General features: G+C 38.4%; 1 long non-coding RNA gene across 1 annotated transcript; it reads right to left on the bottom strand.

Annotated features, from left to right (window-relative positions):
• Positions 1 to 936: 936 nt before the first annotated feature.
• Positions 937 to 6,718, bottom strand: LOC142497952 (uncharacterized). The gene is made up of 2 exons (XR_012802357.1): positions 6,383 to 6,718; positions 937 to 1,718 (listed from the first exon to the last, which is right to left on the bottom strand). It is a non-coding gene; the product is annotated as an uncharacterized LOC142497952 (long non-coding RNA).
• Positions 6,719 to 7,097: the final 379 nt, after the last annotated feature.

Below are 7,097 nucleotides of genomic sequence, written 5' to 3'. Positions count from 1 at the left end.
CAACTTCATCAGTCCCCCCTCTGATTCTTTAAAACATTGTTTTTTGAGAATTATTGGTATGATTTTAGTCCAGAAACACGTTGGGAGGCACAAGGGTGCTCCATCATTTCATAATGCTGCTTGAGGGTATAGGACAGTGCACGAGGGTGCCTGCCAAATGTAGTCATAGTCTCGTATGGCGTTATAGCCAAATTCTTTTCCAGAGTTAGAACATTGTACTTGGCATCTTCTTTCTTCAAGGGACTGCTGTAGATTGGTTCTGCAAACAATGGCATCATGTCTGCAGAGGGGGTTGCATATTTGTGGATCATGCCTTTGACAAACGTAACACAAACATAGAAGACAACGAGTATCACAATCATACACATTCAAAAATTTCGCTCCTAGTGATCCCACCAATCCAGTCAGCCCCAAAGGGTCCCAGTCTGTGTCACCTTCCTTCCTAAGTCTTTCTTGAATTTCTCCTATCTTATCTAACTCATGTTGTACCTTGCCACTCTGATCTTGGATGAAAACACAACATTGTTCTTTAATTAGGACATATACACCTCCTTTTGATGCTAAAATATAATCTAAAACCATTCTATTTTGTAAGGCCATAAGCCTGATCTAAACCTGTTCTTGGTTTAATGATGAAATTAAAAACTGCAAAATTAAGGCCACATCCTTCCTGTAAATTGTTATCTGACTGAACATACATTTTTACACAGGTTTCATTGGTTGGTGGAGACACTTGACCCATAAATTGATTCTTGTTCCTAGTGTGTGATACACCCTTTAAAGAGGTTCCCTTAAAAAATGGGAAAATACAGAAATTATACACATAATACTAAAAACCTTATTTTATGCAAGCAACCTTTCTTTGGGTATGCAGTTGCTAGATAAAGGATATGGCATATATCTCTATCATCATATATTTTCAGCTATTACTGAGAATTGAAGGGGTTTGGTATCTGTGGAAGCGAAATGCATGATCCTCACCCCTGCACGCATTGTATACATCATTCACTCTGAATATCAGAACAGACAATGTCTGCGATGGTCAACATGGCTGACTTATGATCCTTTCCTTGTGGCTGACACACCCCCTGGGTGACCCCCTCCTCTCGTTGGAGGTGCAACACACTTCTGGATCAAAGTTTTGCTGCATATGACACATACATAGAGAGTGATGAGTACTGCCAAAACACATACAAGAGTTTTCACAAGCCTCACTTCCAGGAAACCAATCCTCCCATCAAGGCTCATTTCTACATACACCTTAAATTTCTAACTTAAACACACTCTAAAAAATAAAAATATTGAGTCTCTGAAAAATGAAATGTTCTGATAGAAATCAGGAATATTGAGTCTCTAAAAAATAGAATGTTTTGAGTCTTTGAAAAAATGAAATGTTCCTGATAAGACCAGGCCTCTGCCTGGTATCTTATTTTCCTCGTTGGTTAACGGTTAGAGTTTTGACTCGGCAAGACGTTAACTTGATGCGGCTGTGCTTTAGGTGACTTTGGTCTTTGATGTCGCTGGAACGTTTGGTGGAACTGGAACGAGCTTTACTGTACTTTGGGTCCAGGAAAAGAACTCTGCCACTTTAATTGCTGTATTGGTGGTTAGTACGGGCCCTTTCATCTGGGATGAAGAGCATGCTTGTTTAGGAACTACTTGACCTTTAACTCCGTCTCGTGTAGGTGCACTTTTATCATACCTTATGCCTAGAGAGACTCAAAAAATATATTAGTGGCATACAATACTTATTAATTGTTTTATTACCAATAGATGGTCCTTAATTTGTTCCTTTGAACTACTGATAGTCATAAGTCATCCCATAAGTGTCTCATAGGGAGATAATTTATACCTAGGACTAAATTCTTGTATCAATGTGTTTACTCCTGTCTTAGCATCCACATATAGACAGAGGTATCTCCTATTAATGCTCCTCATAGTTAAAACTAAGCAGCTAATGTGGACTTTACTGTACTACAATCTAAGTTCCTAAGGCTTTGGGCCTCAGTCATTGTCAAACCAATTGCTTCCATAATCAACTCTATCCTGTCTACAGGCCATATCCCTAAGACCTGGAAAACTACCAGAGCTGTCCCAATCTTCAAAAGTGGGGACAAAAACACTGTCTCAAACTACAGACCAATATCTCTTCTCCCAATACACACTTGCTCTCATTCATGCCTCACTATCATCTCCTCCGATGCAAATGGTATCAACCTTTTCATAAAATACTAACTAACCTTAAAACTTGCCCCACAAATTAAACATCCCAATAGCCTGCACTCATGGCTATTATTTCACACACAGTCACTCCTACCACACCCATTGTGGCCAAGCACTGCCATCTACAGCACTTATTCCCTCACCTGCTATCTCTGTAAATTCCCCTCAAACCTTAGATTGTAAGCTCTTAAGGGCAGGGATTTCCTTTCCTATTGTCTGATTTTGCTGCACTTACTATTCTATCATAATTCCCTCTACTGTATTCTTTATGAAGTGCTGAGAACATTTTTGACGCTATATATATAAAGTCATACATTGCAATACACTACTATCCAAAGTCATGGACAAAAATGTGTTCACTCCCAATTAAACAATTACTATACTAAGACAAATACCCCTAGCCAATTCCAGTCAGGCCTCCACCCCAAACACTCCATTGTAACTATTCTGCTAAAATGTGAAATGCCTTGCATATAATATATACCCTGCTCACTTATGTAACTGTATTTGCCACTATATATCACCTGTCCTTTAACTCTATACCTAGAACTTATCCAAAAACGAGAGGTGACTCCAAATGCACCACTTTGGCAAAACATTCTAAAAATATTTTAACAATAACTACTTCTTATAATAAAATAGAACACCAATGGAAAAATAAATGGTTAAAAATTATAAAATATATCACATATTCAGTTAATAGACAAATGATTTTGTATAAGACTTCACACTAATGTCTTGCTTTATATAATCTCTTTGCACAGTGCTGAGCACACGGTCAGCTTTATCATTTTAAAGACACTCTGCATATTCATCTGACTAAAGAAAAAATATTTTCTATAAGACTTGTTTCCGGGCAAAGAGCCATTTTGTTTCTGGGCGTTTCGCCAATTGACCCTGAAAAGATAAGATAATGACACACCACCGCTTCCTCCTAAAAATAATTATTATTGGATTGGAACTTTTGCTTAAAGTTTAAATACATGGAGCTTTATCCAGAGCCCTAAGAACTACATTTTTTATGACCTTTCAAAAATTAACCAACGGGCCTTTATATAGCTGAGGTTCATATAACTTCTTAACACACAAATAACGCCACACGCTCATGCTATCTCCCTCCACTCAGTTCTCTTTAATGCCTTCTGTATGAACTTTCATAGTTTCACTGATTTAATTCACTACAAATTTATGCTATCCTGTTGCAATTCTGTCCTTTCTCAAGCTACACAAACCTATTTCTTTCCATTAATCAACACTCATAAGACTACCCCACACAAATTCTTCCTTCATCTCACCTCAGGACTTTTGCTGACTATTTTTAAGAAAGAGGTTGAATCCATACACCAGAACATTCCCTCTTTTTCCTCCTATCCTACTTTGCTTCCAACTCTCTACCTGCTTTCCTTGACTCTTTTTCCACTGTCTCAAAAGAGTGTCACCATCACTGTTGATCTCCTCTTCTCCCTCTAATCTGCTACATTTCCATTCTCCTTCAAACATGTAATAGTTATACCATGACTCAAAAATAGCAAGCTTGACCCTACCTCTCTTTCTAACTACTGAACTTGTCTTGCATTCTCCTGCTTGCTCCATTTTCTCACACCCATTCTCTCATTAACCCTCTACAATCTGACATCTGCACTGCTCCCTCCACGGAGACAATTCTCACTAAAATAACTCATGAATTACATGCTGCCCAAGACAGAGGTCATCACACTCTGCTCCTATTACTCCACCTCTCTGAAGCATTTGCCTCTGTGGACCACACTCTTCTCTTTTCTCTGTACACACTCTCTCTAGGTGACCTAATAACATCTCTTAGGTTTAAATATCACCACTATGCTGACAACACCCTCATTTACTTTTCAACCCCTGACCTTACACCTGCCATACAAACCTAAGTTTCTGAATGTCTCTCTGTTATCTCATCCTGGAAGATCCTCTTTCGCCTTAAATTAAACATGGCAAAAACAGAGTTCCTCATACTTCCTCCCAAACCTGACCCTATTATCTCCTTCCACATTACTCTTGAATCTTCCATGCAGTAGCTCAAGCACGCTGCTTAGGGGTTACTCCCTCAACTCCTCTCTCATATTCTCCTCTTTCATTCAAAACATTTCTATAACTGTCGCTTTTTCCTCCACAATATCACAAAGATACACCTGTTCCTCTGTTGCTCAACTATTAAAACTCTGATTCAGACCCTCATTCTCTCCCCTCTTGATTACTGTAATCCCCTGCTATCCCAGCTTCCTGACTTTCACCTGTCTTCCCTACTATCTATCCCAAACGCTGCTGCGAGAATCACTCTACTCTTTAAACTCTGATTCTGCGTTTCCCCTCCTGAAATTCCTCTCCTGGCTTCTAATCAAGTCCTACTGTTTCTGTATGCTCTCCCTACCTACCAAGTAGATTGTAAGCTCCTCAGAGCAGTGACTTCTCTTTGCTCAACTTTTACTTTTATGTCTGGATCACTTATTCTATGACCTCTTACCTTTACCATTTGATAACTATATGATTACGACATGCACCACTCCTGTGAAGCGCTGAGCCTATTAATGGCGTTCTATACATGAAAACATACAATACAATATATACTTCAAACAATGCTTATGAGCTTTTACCCACATTTTTAAACACAACATATTCCATGTGTTTTTACTGGTTACACACAATACAGAACACACACAATACAGACACTCAAAGAACATAGACACAAACTTCTCTCCTACACAGCGAATCAGCTTCTCATATAAATAACCTGCTTTTATTCTCTTTCTAGTTGCCATTAGAACAGAAGGAAAAAGAATATTTTCTGGTTCAAAAGACCTATTTGTGTGGCCAGTACGAACAAATCTTTTCAATTCTATTCTTTTTCTTCTACTCTCTCTCTTAGGGCTGCTCTGCAATTACTGGCAACATGTCCTACCTTTTTACACTTATAACACTTTATGTCCCTTCCAAACAATTTCTGTCCCTTCCAAACAATATACACAGTCTCTAATTGTATCCCAATTTCTGCATATAAACTTTTCATAAAAATAACCCTCTACTTCCTCAACACCACATATGCCTTAATTATCTATCGGCAAATTCACTTGCTATTTCTTTCCTATTCACTTTCTTTTTCACTTGTTATTATATTAACTTCTGTCCTGGCAATGGTAAAAATTAATGCAGCGGGACCCTTCTGTCCCTCAACATAATTCTTTTGTCCCATATTAACGTAAGGTATGTTTCCCTGTGGGATTCAAAAACACACGAGACGGCGCTCCCTGAGCTTATCAATCCCACAGAAAAAGACCCCTCTTTCATTTAAACATCTGCGCAATTAGTTGATAATAGTACAAACAGTGCCATTCACTGGCCAACAAAATATTTATATTGTCTCTTTTCGTTCTCTGTATTCATTCTTCATTATTTTCGTCTGCAGACACACAATCCTTTGAGAATTTTTGGTTTCCCATTATTCCCCTGTTACAGAAATCAAATTTAATTGACCTGTACAATATTTCTTCGGTTACAGAAATCAACTGTTAATTGACCTGTACAATTTAGCGTTACAATAATCAACGCAAGCTGATTACGTACAACTCTTTTGGCATGTTATTGTTCTGAATAGTGTAAATATGCAGATAAGGACCTGTCACGAGACTGTTCCCCAATCACATTTTCTCACCATAACTATACCAAAGAAAAACTTGAATCACTTCAGCGGGTCCAACCCAGTCCTGATAAACCTTATACTTTTATAACATGGATACAGATAAGACCTTCTAACCAGATATCCATGAACTCACTTGGTATGTAAATGACAAAACAGAGCAAATGTACAATCAGGGACCCGTCCTGCTCCGACAACAAAAATATTTATCACAACCCAGGACGGTCTGAAAACAATCCCTTTAAGCACAAAAACACTCACTTTCATCACCAAAACACCAAAACCTTTAACGGGACTCTTACCTTAGCCCCCAACAACTCCCAACAACTCCTACACTCCAAAATGAACACAGGAACAGAGAACAATAAATTCACGTGAAACTGCTAGGGATTCTTACTCGTCACATCAGATAAGACACCGTTCAAAAATCAGCTCCCCGCACCACTCAAAACTATTTAATCAGGCTGTTTGTCTAAGAAATGCAGGTAGCCTTACCTTGATTCATATGTGAGCTCAGGTTTGAGTGATGGAGGAGTGATTCATCCGGGTGCTCGATTCCGATGATATTGAGTCCCTACTTCGGATTGCGCCATCTGTCGAAAGCGTAAATAAAAAACACAGTGTGAGGTTATTTTGAAACAGAATAACACGTGAATTTATTCAAGTCAAGTGCACAACGGAGACAGCTTCAAAACAAAAGCTCTCTAAATAATAACACGATATGCCATATATTTATACCCTAAATCCTAAAGCTCCACCCCTTTATGGGGGGGCTTGCACGTCACTAAACATTACCTCATTTTGTAATACAAAACAATACTAAAGCTGATGTCATTTTGTAATACATAATAATATTGTATAACTGCCTGTCAGCTAGAAACCATTCTGGGGTTAAATGGGATGTGCCTATTCTGTCGCCTAGCAATATGTTATGAGAATAAATTCTACTGCAAGAATCTAAGCTTATCTCATGGGTTCTCATAACTTTTAGCCTGTTTACACTTTCAATTTGAAGCTGATTGGATGAGGAAGAGTCAATAAGAGCGAAAACATTCCTTCTCTGCTTCACACATTTGTTTATACAGAAATGAAACACAGAAATTAGACTCACAAAGACAAGACAAGATGGCGGATTGAAATATTCACACAAAATGGCTTCATCCTAAATGGTGTTATGTTGTTATGCCAGACCCCCTAATGTCTCAACTTC

Source organism: Ascaphus truei, chromosome 6 (assembly GCF_040206685.1).
Source record: "Ascaphus truei isolate aAscTru1 chromosome 6, aAscTru1.hap1, whole genome shotgun sequence".
NCBI classification, from domain to species: Eukaryota; Metazoa; Chordata; class Amphibia; order Anura; family Ascaphidae; genus Ascaphus; species Ascaphus truei.
The sequence above is the reverse complement of the archived record's forward strand: the minus strand, read 5'-3'. Positions and strand labels throughout refer to the sequence as shown.